Source organism: Coenobita brevimanus, chromosome 50 (genome assembly GCF_032717465.1).
Source record: "Coenobita brevimanus isolate Jiangsu-jjx chromosome 50, ASM3271746v2, whole genome shotgun sequence".
NCBI lineage: Eukaryota > Metazoa > Arthropoda > Malacostraca > Decapoda > Coenobitidae > Coenobita > Coenobita brevimanus.
This window is the reverse complement of record NC_137003.1, coordinates 54,586,437-54,599,732: the sequence shown is the minus strand read 5'-3', so window position 1 is coordinate 54,599,732 and position 13,296 is coordinate 54,586,437.

The following is a 13,296-nucleotide window of genomic DNA, read 5'->3' as shown; positions in this document are numbered from 1 at the left end:
CCAGGACCCCACCCACCCTCTCTCTCTCCAGGACCCCATCCTCTCTTTCTCTCTCTCCAGGACCTCACCCACTCTCCATCACCCCATCCTTTCTCCAGCATCCCTCTCTCTCTCTCTCTCTCTGCAGCATCCCACCCTCTTTCTCTCCAGCAGTCCACCCTCAATCACACCTTGCCATTCCATCCCTCCATTTCATATTCGTTTCACTACCACAACTGTCTCCACCACCTCTGTTATCATACACAATAAGTAAGTTTGAAACTGAGGGTCATCTGCCAATCAAAACCATTTTGCATAATCTCTCCTGGCCAGTCTTTCCAGCCAACAGTGATGTACAGTCTGTTTCACACTGATAAAGGGTTAATGATCATACATGTTTCAAAGCATGGGTGAAAATCTCAGACAGAGGTACATACAGCACTGTACCACTCATGTCTAGAAAGCATAGGCCAAAGCATCAGTAATGGTACTTCCCACTTCTTGATTATGTACAGTACTGTACTGAATGTGAGATATGAGCATGTACACTCCATTTTTTTTTTTTTTTTTTGTAATACAGCAAACATTCCACATATCCTCAGGCTGGCTGCGAAACTAGCATCACCCTCAACAAAGAATCCGCACCAGCTCATTGTGTACAGTTTTACATGCAGTGTGTTCTACAAAAAACATTCTTTATCTATCTATCTATAGCAAGATGCCACAATCCCTTAATGGGGCCTGTTTGTATTTGAGTTAATTGTTTTACAGGGAGAGACACTAACCTTCCGCTAACCCACCTGTTGACACGTAGGGAAAATGTACAAGTTGGTTATATGGTTACCAACCAGCGCTGTAAGTTTTTTCTTGGCTTACAGGAAACCATTAGGCTTGTCACTCAATGTAAAGCCACCTGAAAAGGAAAGATGGACAGTAAAAAGTGACAGGAAAGATAGGAAGAAATATGAAGAGAGGAGGGAAGACACAAAAAAAAAAGAATGATAAAGGTGAAAGAAGTAGGCTGTGCTACATCAAGTGAGAGGATGATGATCACCACCACCTACCACCTATAACACTTTATACTTAATTTTACTTTCTTGCTCACACTTTGTTGTAACTCCACCAACAAAAGTTTTAGCAAATATACTCGAGATGAAATGATAAATTTTGTTTTCACATACTGTAATGACCCTCAGGCTCTCCTCAAAGTTATTCAGGTGAAAATTATAGGGTGATTTTCATTACTTCAAGTTGTTCCTAAATTTGACAAACACTCTTTTGAGTCTAGTGTACTCCCTACTTTTCTCACAGTGATCTGCACTCACAATTAAATGATAAATCAAAATTTCATCATGTACTATAAAAATTTATTGGTCAGCACTCTCATCTTTAACGTACACATCGTCATCAATATTGTCATTAACCAGGCAGCATTATTGGGCATAGCAATAATTTTGTACACTTGCAGGCAAAAGTCTATCTCTGGTTTTCACCTGTAGAAATTTTACTTCCATAATGCCAACAGTGAGATCTAGCAGACCTGTATAATTACAAAATGGATAACTTAATGATGTACTTGTTACAGAAAATAATCATTACCTGGTCCTAATTTCTGTTGACATTCTCTGCAAGCATTAGCTATGCATTGTGCTGATCCACATGCAGCCAAAGGGAATGCTACACAGCCCTCGATTCCTACCATTATACATGAAGACCTGTAACAAAGTTTAAACCTGTATTTATATATGGGAGCACTACATGTGTAATATCACATTATAAAGTGGTATAGGTAATATTATTATTATTATTTCCTAAAAACATTTGTCAGCTTCCCCTAACCAATATTACACCACCTTTGTTGGGTATGGCTTAACCCTCCATTAAGAATGAAAACTCCAACTAAATGATACTAAATGCACTAACATACTGGTATACAAAAGTGCTAGAATACAGTACACTGTATGGTAAAAATTACAATGATACTGATGACAGTGACATACCATAAACAACAAAAATGCCTCGATTAGCACTGCTGAAATAAGTGAGACAAGATCACAATAAGTGCCATATGATCAGGCCTTGGTGAATATCAAATGGCTGGACCCCTAAAGGAAAAACAGCAGTGTTCTCTTATTGGCATGAAAGGCCCAATTTTCTTTCACTACTGACTACCTCTACTCTTACAGTCTGGCTATCCCCTACCCCAATTCTCACAGCAGGTCTGCAAAAAATAAATTACTACACCAAAAACACTTTATTTTCAAACCAAACACTTTTGCTGACGGAGAATTAAAGGGTAAATGCCAATACCATCAACACTGGAACTGGAAGAGTGTCACATTATTGCAAAGTAGTGTAATTTTCTCCTTTCTCTCTCTCTCCCCCTCCTCATTTCAAAGATGCTGTTCTGCCCCTAATATAACTATATTGTATACAGGAAACTAACATAGCCCCCATGTCACTGCTTGCATAAAACTCTGAAAAAAGTAAGCTTTGTATTGGTTCATCATCAACTGCAATATTCTCAGTGAAAACACTTTCATACCAGGGGTGACGGCAGGGTATCAGAGCCACAAGTCCAAGGTCATGGGAAATACGAGCATGTTTGCTCGTGATGAAAGCTGGAGAGCATCTACACTTTCACAAGCTGGCATCACTGACGTGCTTTGTGACTGAATAGGAAAACATAGAAAAATCACATGATTGAGAAAGGAGGCAGGGATGTTAGAGCCTTCTTGGCAATGATCCAGACCAATGTCATGTACTATACATGGCCTCATGAGCAGTAAACTAGATTTTAGTGACCGAATAGCCCTTACCAGGAGCTTCTGCTCTTCTCTCTTGGAATTTTATATGAATCCCTGCTTTTAATAAGACAAGCTGCTGAATCTATAATGGAATGGGACGGAGAAAACTTCTTTCACAGGTATGATCTTATCAACTGGGTCTGGGCCACCTTGACTTGCCGTCTGTGAACTAATCTGAGGAGCTGCACTGGTGGAGTGTCAACAGCTTTGGCTGAACATGCTGGGTGTTCCATGCACATACTGACAATAAGAGCTACAGCATTAGGAAAACTTCAAGCACACATATTAATTGGAGGGGATAATTGGTGAGCTTCAAAGAGTGGGACTGAACACTTCTTACTTGGTGGACTGGTGTGTTGCAAACCAGGGAAGCTGGTTTGCTACAGTGTGCCCCTAAAAGATGACAACAAACTTTGGCCAGCCAAAACACCAGCCTTATATTTCCATAATTTAGCTGTATAAGGAAGTCACTCCTAAGGGTGATTTCAGCTTAGGAAAATGGAAATGCCAGCATAAACATAATTTAGTGAATTCAGTGACTGGAGAACCAGTGGAAGGTTGTTTCATTAGGTATTCCTTAATGAAGTGACTGTGAGAAAAGAAACTGTCCTGTACTGCAACAAAAAGCTCTTTCACAAAATCATCTCCAAAACAGACTCCTTATTACTATACAACATTCCATTATCTACCACCAACAAAACAATCTCCAGAATATAATTCTTATTAATATACAATATTACATTATCTATCACCAAGGTTGCTAGACTCATAACAAAGTTACCTGAATATTTTTTCTCCAGCTTACAAAGTTGCTCATGCAGGCAAATTAACATAGCAGCAAACATAGCAAACATAATGTTCCTTGAGAAATGAATAACTTTATGGAAGGAAGAGCAGGATATAAAATGTACTGCAATACAAAGCAGTGCTGCTGAAATTACTGCCTACAGACCTATGGAAATCATTATGAAACATTCATGTACAGTATACACGATTATTTACTGACAATGACTCTTTGTACTTTTGATAGACAATATTAACTGACAATACTTTAAACTTCAGAGAATATGTACTGAAGACAGGACAAATATAATTCCTGAAAACTACTCAAGATTTGTAGACGAGGTGGTTGGAACACGTCTGATCACTGTGACTTGAAGTAAATATATATATGTGTGTGTGTGTGTGTGTGTGTGTGTGTGCGCGCACACGTGCATATGCACATGTAAAAAAAAAGAAAAAAAAGAAAGGAAAAAAAAAATGAAATTCATCTACTAATAAACCCTCTCTTCCAGCTTTCCTGTAATCATAATTAGTATTGTACATAAAAAAAAAATACTTATCAGCTAATGAGATTCCCATACATCATGAAGAGAAAAAAGTAGAAATTAGATGCCTGAGAAAGAGCTATTGGTGTTGCAAAGTTGGTGGGTTGTGGCACTAGCATGTATATCACTTTCAATACAGTACCACATCATAGCAAATACCGGTACTGTACATTAACTCCATCATTTTCATGGACTCCACATCAGCACGTAACAAAATGCAAACATACGATAACAGATGCTGGACAGATTGAGAAAGGGATAAGCATGGAGGAACTGTGAGAGATAAGAAAGAGTATGAGTACTACATGACAGTATTGTGATACCAACTCTAACGTACGGAAGTGAAGCTTGGACATTGTTGGAAGGACACAAGTCAAGAGTGAGAGCAGTGGAAATGAGTTATTTAAGAGGAGCCTGTGGAGTCACGTGGAGAGACAGGCTGACAAATGAGGATATAAAGGAGCGTTGTGGTGTGGATGTGGATGTGATAGGAAGCGTTGTGAGGAACACACTGAGGTGGTTTGGCCATGTGGAGAGGATGGAGGGTGAAAGACTGACGAAGAGAGTGTATATGAGTAAGGTGGAGGGTGGAAGAGGGAGGGGGAGACCGAGGATGAGATGGAGGGATGGGGTGGAGAGGTATATGAGGAAGGGGGGTGTGAGTTGGGAGCAGGGCAGTGAAATGGCGGGGGACAGGGCGACTTGGAGGCGATTTGTTTGTGGCCACCCCAAACGGGATTCAGGCGTCTGGCAATAGATAGATAGATAGATGAGTACCACCAAAAACTGAAAGTCAGTTGCTAATAAGAAATAATTTTCATTCACCTACATCACCATCATTAAACATTGCAATATAAAAATTGTTCCCACTGAAAACTGAAAGACAGATGCTCATAAGCGATAATTTTCATTCACCTACATTATCATCATTAATGACTACAAAAATTGTTCACACATTCAGATACTAACGTATGTTCAAGGTCTTGAACTATTAATACACTGAAAAGCATGATCCTATTCTCCCAGTTACCTATGTTATCTTCTTACATCTGGAGCCGATGCACTAGCTTAAATCACCATAGGAAGCAAGGTAAATTAGTCTACATTGTGGTTCTCAACTGAAGTAATGAAATATACCTCGTACATCGTGTAAACCCTGGCAGGCTGAATCAGCACCCAATTTAAGGAAGATTCTCAGTCAATCACTACAGTATCAATATTATCATTATTGTCATCTCTGAAGTTCCCTGACTTAAAATAACAGAGTACATGTACACATTTTGTAAATAAATATGCACTATGTGGGACCTTTAAATGTCCAGTTTGTGACATGCCAATACAAGCAACAATACAAAATGTTTTGTGACCAAAAATCAATAGCACTGTACATTAATGTTCACTCTGGTGTTGAATGATAATAAATACATATATTTGTACCCCAATGAAAGTCAAGACAGTAACCTGTCCTTTTGTTTAGTACCATCACTATATATTTCTCTGGCAATTTTTTACCAAAATTGGCACAGCGATTCCAATTACTGTATATCCTTATAAACTCACGATCTGAAGGAAAGTAATTTTGGTACATATACAATGCAGATAGTTAAGAGTTGAATTTTGGGGAAAAAAAAAAAAGGATATTTAAGGAAGCCACCAGTCTGCTCATGGCAGTCCATAGCTTGGATGTGATGATTACCGATGATCTTGCTGATGGGACTTGTACAAGCATCAAACATTCAAATCTATTGGAAACCTAACAATCCAGCTATGTAACTTATTCTAACCTAACTTTCCCTATCTGGGGGGCTTCACCCCCCAGACCCCCTTAAATTTAACCACCTGGGATTGACAACCCTCAAATACCCATCAGGCCAAATCCCAGTCTAAGTCTTAACTAACTGAGCCTAATCTAATCTATCCTAACATATTCTAATTTAATCTATCCTAACCTATCGTAACTTAATCAGCTAAAATTATCCAAACCTATCATATCTGTTGAGAATTTGAAATTATGCCTAATGTATGCTGTGCATTTGGAGTTTGGCAGCACATCCTCCGTTTGATGGTAAATTCACCTGTATGACGGTACGAGTGATACTGTATAAACAGGCCTATATGTATTTCACATGTAAAATCTAAAAAATGTCATGACTATGATAACAAGTAACGTATGAATGACTAATTTCAAAAGGGGATGAGGATAGGCCATGCCCATTTGGGAAAGAATTAAAATGTTTTTCTATGATTTTCAGCTAAATAAACTGTTAACAACACTCACATACTGTACTGTACTGCTGGTGAGACATTCAAACAGCATTAGGTGGGTAATACAGAGAAACATGAAGTAGAGATAAGAGTGTATTACTGATTTTTTAAAACTGAAGAAGACTTATAAGCAACTCCTCTCTCTAGCTTGTGTTTTCTACACCATCCACTTAATACATTACTGTATTATATAACCATCATATTTCTGGACTAGACTACATACAGACCAGATAAGTATAAAATTATCTGGAAGTTAAGTATGTAACCACTATCATGTGTAAAAAAAAAAAAAAATAATAATAATTTAAAAAACAAAAAAGTGACAAAAATACATAAACTTTTTGTCAATCACTATGATACAGCATCTCATTAAAAAAAAAGAAAAAAAAGATGAAAGACAATCAGAGCATACACCCTAGCTATTAAGATGAAACACAATAACAACAATTATGCCAATACTCACATTTAAATCAGTACAGGGAACAGTGCACTACCAGATTTCACAAAATTGTTTTAGTGATATCAATTTACAAAGACATGGAACAGTAGCACAACTATAACAGCACACAGTACAGAGTTGGTTATCTATAACACTAACATGTCTGGACTAAAGTAACAGTAGAACTGGACAGCACTGAGAAGCTTATCATCATAACACAGATTCTGAAACCAACCACCACCAGTATGAGTTTTAGGGGTGTATATTAGGTGGCACAAGAGGCTCCACTGCACTACTTCCTCAGCAATTTATTTTGCACATCACAGCTTGATATTCTCTTCTACATTGCTTATATAATTTTAATAATGATGCAGTTTGTGGCAAAATCATACAAGAGGATATTAGAGTCATGTGTAGAATAAAAATCACACAAGAGCCACCATGAAATTTTCAAAGCCATTAGAATACAATCACCTATGAACTCTAGGTACCTGAACATTCTTACAGCCGTATTCTTAGTCCATTCTATCTGATGACATATTTTATAGTTTATTCTATCTCCAGATTTTACTTAACGTGGGAAAGACCTCTTGTCATGAAGGAATTAATAGAAGCTGTCTCACCTCTTCAGTTTGAAAGCACTCCTACATTAGATAATCTGAATGGAGCAGGATAAAATAGACAGTATGTCACCTGACTGATGGAGTTAAATGAGATGAGAAAGGTGTAATGAGGTCTTCAATTACTGAGTCATCTGTGAGATTTTATGAAAATAATATATGCCTGCCTCCTCTACTTCACTGATGAATGCTCTGTAATATGGCATGCAAGGCAACTACTGTACATACATGACCAACAGTCACAACCGTTCCATAAATGACCAACAAAAAAGAGGCCCTCCACATACAGTATACCTTCACATTTTGTTCTTAGAATATAACTGGCAATCATCACCATGACAATCCTAACTCAATTTCTGGCATCTCAACAGGTTGGCTAGGATATGGAAATAGGGGTGGGGGAAAGTTATTTACAAAATGACAGTGAAGTTGGCCACAAATTCAATTCGTCACCATTCAAGCAATCAAAATTCTCAGCTTCTCATGGGTGACACCACGGTAGAAAAGAAAATTTCATAGGCATGATCTCCTTTCTAATGGAAAAAGCAGCTATGTTTTGTTCAGTTAAATGAACATGGGGTTGTGTGCACTGGAGAGTTAACAGAAATTTAATACACAAATGACGGCATTAAAGCCAATCAGTTCTAATACAGAAGAGAAAGTGCCTAAAACTTCACAATATAAAGTATCATAAAACCAAAACAAACTATGTCTATACAATCACCTTTTTAACCCAATATCAATGACCATTTGAGGTATGGGATCCACTACATCACCAAGAGTATTTCCCAACATTCCTTCTCAGGCAAACAAATTCTGCCCTGGCTGGTCCACACTGGTTTTTCACTACGGCTTACAATACAAATTATGCTTGACTGAGAAAAATCTCTATGGTCAGAGGCTTCCAAAATCATCTTCAGAACAGTAACTCTTTTTCTGCCATTGGTACACCAATAAACTATTTACACTCACCCTAGATGATTCTGTTTATCAACAGAAATTCCAGCAGTTAGAGAGTTACTTCTGTTGCTGGAAAAAGCACCTATAAAATGTGTTGAAGTGTGTAATTCAATTAGCACAACCACCAGAAGAAGACGGGGGGGGGGGGGACTATTCTAGTCAGTTTATGAACTTTTTAGCACCTGTTCCTTTTCAGTTTATTTCTGCATATGGTGTATTAATACTCTTTTATTTCATTTATGTGAAGTACTTCTATGTCAACACTGGGATGACAAACAATATGAAAGAGAGTCCCAAGGCATAATGTGCAAAATAAAAAACTGAAGTCAGAGATGCTAGAAAGCCTCCACAGCTGATGAATTACAGTCCCTAGTCTGACTGAAACAAATACTGCCTGACTCCATTTTGTTCACAGTTTCAGAGGAGAAACCAACAAAAAGAATACTGTAAATATATCAACTAGCAATGGACAAAAACAGTATAAATATATAAAATTCTTTAACACAACAGGGGACTGAGGAGCTAATAGTTCCTTTAATTACTGTTAGGCTGACTGTATCTAAATGAATCTGCAAAACATACAATAAACCAAAACACTACTTAAATTGCCTCCTCACATCACACGGCAATTTTTATTTCTAAAATGTCTTATTGTATTCTGACATAAAGTTCGAAAGCATGGCAATGTTTCACAAACAAGCATATTAGCACCTTTTATCCTATGAACAAACCTGCTTTTATGAGAAATTACCCAAACTTCATTATCCCTCAAAAAACTAGTACTAACAGTATTTATAACCGTGAAGTAAAAACTCATTACAATTCAATATGCAGGATTGGACTTCTACTTTCCTGAAATCAGACATCTTTATCACTCTTTTGCCTTTTCTAAATGCATTATGTAATTTTACTCAGGTTATCAAATGAAATAAATTCCAGTAGTCAAAGAGCTGAAAACTGTCTCAAGTAATCTTTGTAATGCTAAAATTTTCATCACCTGACTTAAACAGTCTAAATACAGTCTGAATCAAATACTGTGCAGTGCATTCACCTATGATTTGACATTTTAGTCCCCACTAAGTGTTGCATTCTAGAAATTTGTGTTACAGACACAATACAGCTTATGAGAAAAGAGGAACTTGGTCCAAACTTCCTCCACTGTCATCACCAATGATCCTCTTAGGCCTGCTCTAACCACTCAAAATTAAAGAAGAGGCGTACAATGGAGTACAAATGAGTACAAAGGAAAGAAAACAGCAAGAGATCTAGTGGTCCTCTAGAGGTTCTTTGTTGCAGTGAAGAATATAACTACAATACCTAATTCTGTGAGTTGAAAATAAGGACAGTAAAGTAAGAATGCTTCCCTCCATCCATCTAACCCCTCAAACCACAGCTGGCAGGAAAAAGTGAGAAGAACCACCATATAAGACAGAAAATTGCCTTGGAAATTTCATGGGAAAGGTTGACAACAGCAACCACACAGTACACTATCTTAACGGTAAGGGAAGAGTAACAACAATATCATAAGAAAGAAGAGAGTGAGGGAAGTAAAGAATGAGAAGGGATGAGAGGTAAGGAGGACAGAGTATCAGCAGTGCTACTGCCTAAAATGGGACTCACATTTTCAATGTTCTATTTATCTTTCCAAGTGACAGAGGATGGAAAGAGAAGGGTATGACAGCATGGATATGAGAGAGGGTATATAAGTAACAGATGGAGAAAGGCAAGGGAAGAGGAAAGGAGAATGAGAGAGAGGAAGAGAGGTGACAGAAGAAAATATGAAGAAGGAAGGAGAAAGGGAGAGAAGACCAACAAGGGTGCTGCCTCCAGCCAAGCTGAAGAAACAAAAATAAACTCTTATGCCACATGTATTATGAGGGTCACATTTGGATACGAAGAAATGAGTGCAAAAAAGGGGAGAAAGATGCCTTGCAAAGACTGGGGCACAGACTGGTAACTCATGCTAGGCAAAAAAAGGTTACATAATGGATGACAGTGTCACATTCAGGGCTCACATTCTTCACTATGCAAATTCATGTTTTACAAATTTTTCAGACTTGATCAATAGCTAATCATATTAAATATGGATCACTTGTGGAAATGTGCATTATAGGCAAATATACCATACGAGTACATCCGTGGAAGCAGAAGGGTTCCCTACAACCCACTCTGATATAACCAAAATATATATGAAAAAAGAAAATATACGGGTGACTTTAGACTCCCTCCACTGTCTTTCTTTCCTTCATTCTTTCTTCTTCCTTCTCCCTGTGGGTGACTCTACACTAAGTGACAAGCCACATGGTTTCCTGTACACCAGGAAACCATTTACTATGCTGAGTGGTAACCATATAACCAAATTTTGGCACCTGGTGGTTTTGTGGGTAATTAAGGCACTCCATTCGGATTGAGCCAGTGAAGGTTTATATCCAAGGGATGGTTGGGGTTTATTGCTCATGTAATGCCACTCAGGGATGAGTGAGGCTGGTCACTCTCATCTGAAATGTCAGGACCAACTTGCCTAGCCCTGGGCTCCTATGCTCCTTATGGGGCAACGTGGGATTGGATGATGAAGAAAATGAATGAAGAAAATATACGAATAATAATAACCGTGATAACTTTACTTTTTACCAAGCTTCCTTAACACACACCATTCAGTTGCCATTACTTAATACTTTACTGTATTCTGCACTGCATACTTTGTATATTTACTTGGTAGTGTCAGACTCATGACTCAGTAGGTTTCACTAGACTTTTCCCATATAGAGATAGTCCTTGCTATAAATCAATGATTTATTTAATAATAAGCTAACTTTTTATTTTTTCCATATAATCAGCACTGGTGGAATTTACAGACCAGTTTTATAGGTTGCAAGTAAATTACCACGGATTCAAGAGGTTGGCGGTGGTGACCATCATTCACTCACTTGATGCAGAGTTGCCTACTTCTTCCTTCACTTTTGTTGTTCTGTTTCTGCATCTACTCTCCTCACTTCCTACACCTCTCATTCCTTCCTTTCACTCTTTATCACTCTTCTTTTCACTTCAAGTAGCTCTACACTATGTGACAGGTCTAATGGTTTTCTGTACTCCAGGAAACCATATACAATTCTGGGTGGTAACCATATAACCTAGGATCATGGGGTGAAGTGGAGCCTACTGTGGTGCCACTGTTAACTGGGCAGAGAGACACAAGTGCTGCATCCACCCAAAAGCCTAACCTCTACACTTTTCCCTGCATATCGCTGTGGCGAAGTGCTGTCAACCACAGGGAAACATTGGTTCATGGCATGGAATGGCCCTGCAAGGGTGGTTGCTTGCCTGTGGTTGGTAAGTCTGTTTGGCCTGACAGACTAGGGCTGAAAAAAAAAAAAAAAAAAAAAAAAAAAAAAAATACTATGGCCCCTACTTTCCATGATACTAAATCTGAGAGATACTTCTCCTAGTCTTTTGGTATCTCTGATAATACTGAGTAACTACAAATTCTGCCTTGAACCAAATCGTGTGAAATAACAGAATGCAATACAATGTAGCAACAATAACTGAAAAGAGAATGAACACTACTGCACAGTATTTCAAAGTTCTTCAACCAGTATTTCAAAATTTTAAGCACTGCAGGAGTCCAAATACTTTTATGGTGACTGTACTGTTGCAATGAAGATGTTAATATTATAAACTTGTACGCAGTTACATAGAGAATAAAGATATCTCGACAATTCCCATGGAAGCCAAAACCTATAATGTACTACAAACCACTCAACCACAATGAGAACCTATATATTTAATGTTACAATTAATACTGCACATAAAACTATACTGAAAAGGGAATATGAAAAAAATCTGGTGGGTAGTTCTTGACTCTACGCCTAAAGATGACGGTGACAATGGGTAGTGTTCCAGATGAGTTTGGAGGTTCTTTAGCATCTTTAGCCCATCAGCTTATTTCTGTGTATTGTCTTTATATTCTCTCATGTGATACTTTGCAAATTATGCTGATACAGTATCAACCCTTTTAATTTGGTGACCCATCCTATTGGTTTATTCTTGATACTTCCTGATAATTTTATTAAAACTTGTGGAGAGAAGACAATACCTAACCACTCCAGTTTGGTAAGTCTTCCCAAAGCTGAGTAACACAATCTGGATATAGCAAGGATTTATAATGAAAAAAAATTATAATTTTACATGAAAATACTGTATCAAGGGGTTATACATAAAAACAGTTAAGTCAAGTGTAAGTGTCAGAAAGTCTCTTAGACTAATGAGAATACAACCCAACATACCACAGGGAAGACTGAGGTGATGCTGAAGGACACAGGCATTCCTAACAGTTTTTACACAACCCTTTCAGGGAGCAAAAAACACTAACTATTAGATTTTTCCTCCCATCTGTGGGTTTTATTCAGCTTAAGAGTGGCACCCTGTCCTCCAAAAAGATTAAAAGCAACCTAGAGTAACCATTTTTAGGATATGGGAAATCTTAACTATTTTATTCCTGTTGCAGAATACCCTACTCAGCTTCAGAGTGGCCTCCATCGATTGTCAGTGCTACAGGGATCATTAATTACCCTTACGATAACTGCTGTTATTAACCTGCTCTAAAGTCAAAATATTTTTGTATGCTTATAATCCCTCAGTTCATATATGGATGATTTTGGTTACATGATTTCACAGTCATATTCAAACTGCTGATATATTTTGGTAAAGTGGAATTCCCCTTCACAATTTCTGATACTCTAACTAACAGATCTCTAGATTTGGTCTTCTCATGAATGTTGCACATACCAATCAATCTGGGGACATTTAAAAAAAAATTAATCTTGTTCCTTCCAGATGATTTTCTTCAATTTAGGGAAAGCCTCTCATTATTACTGGTGTTAATGAATGCTATATCTAAC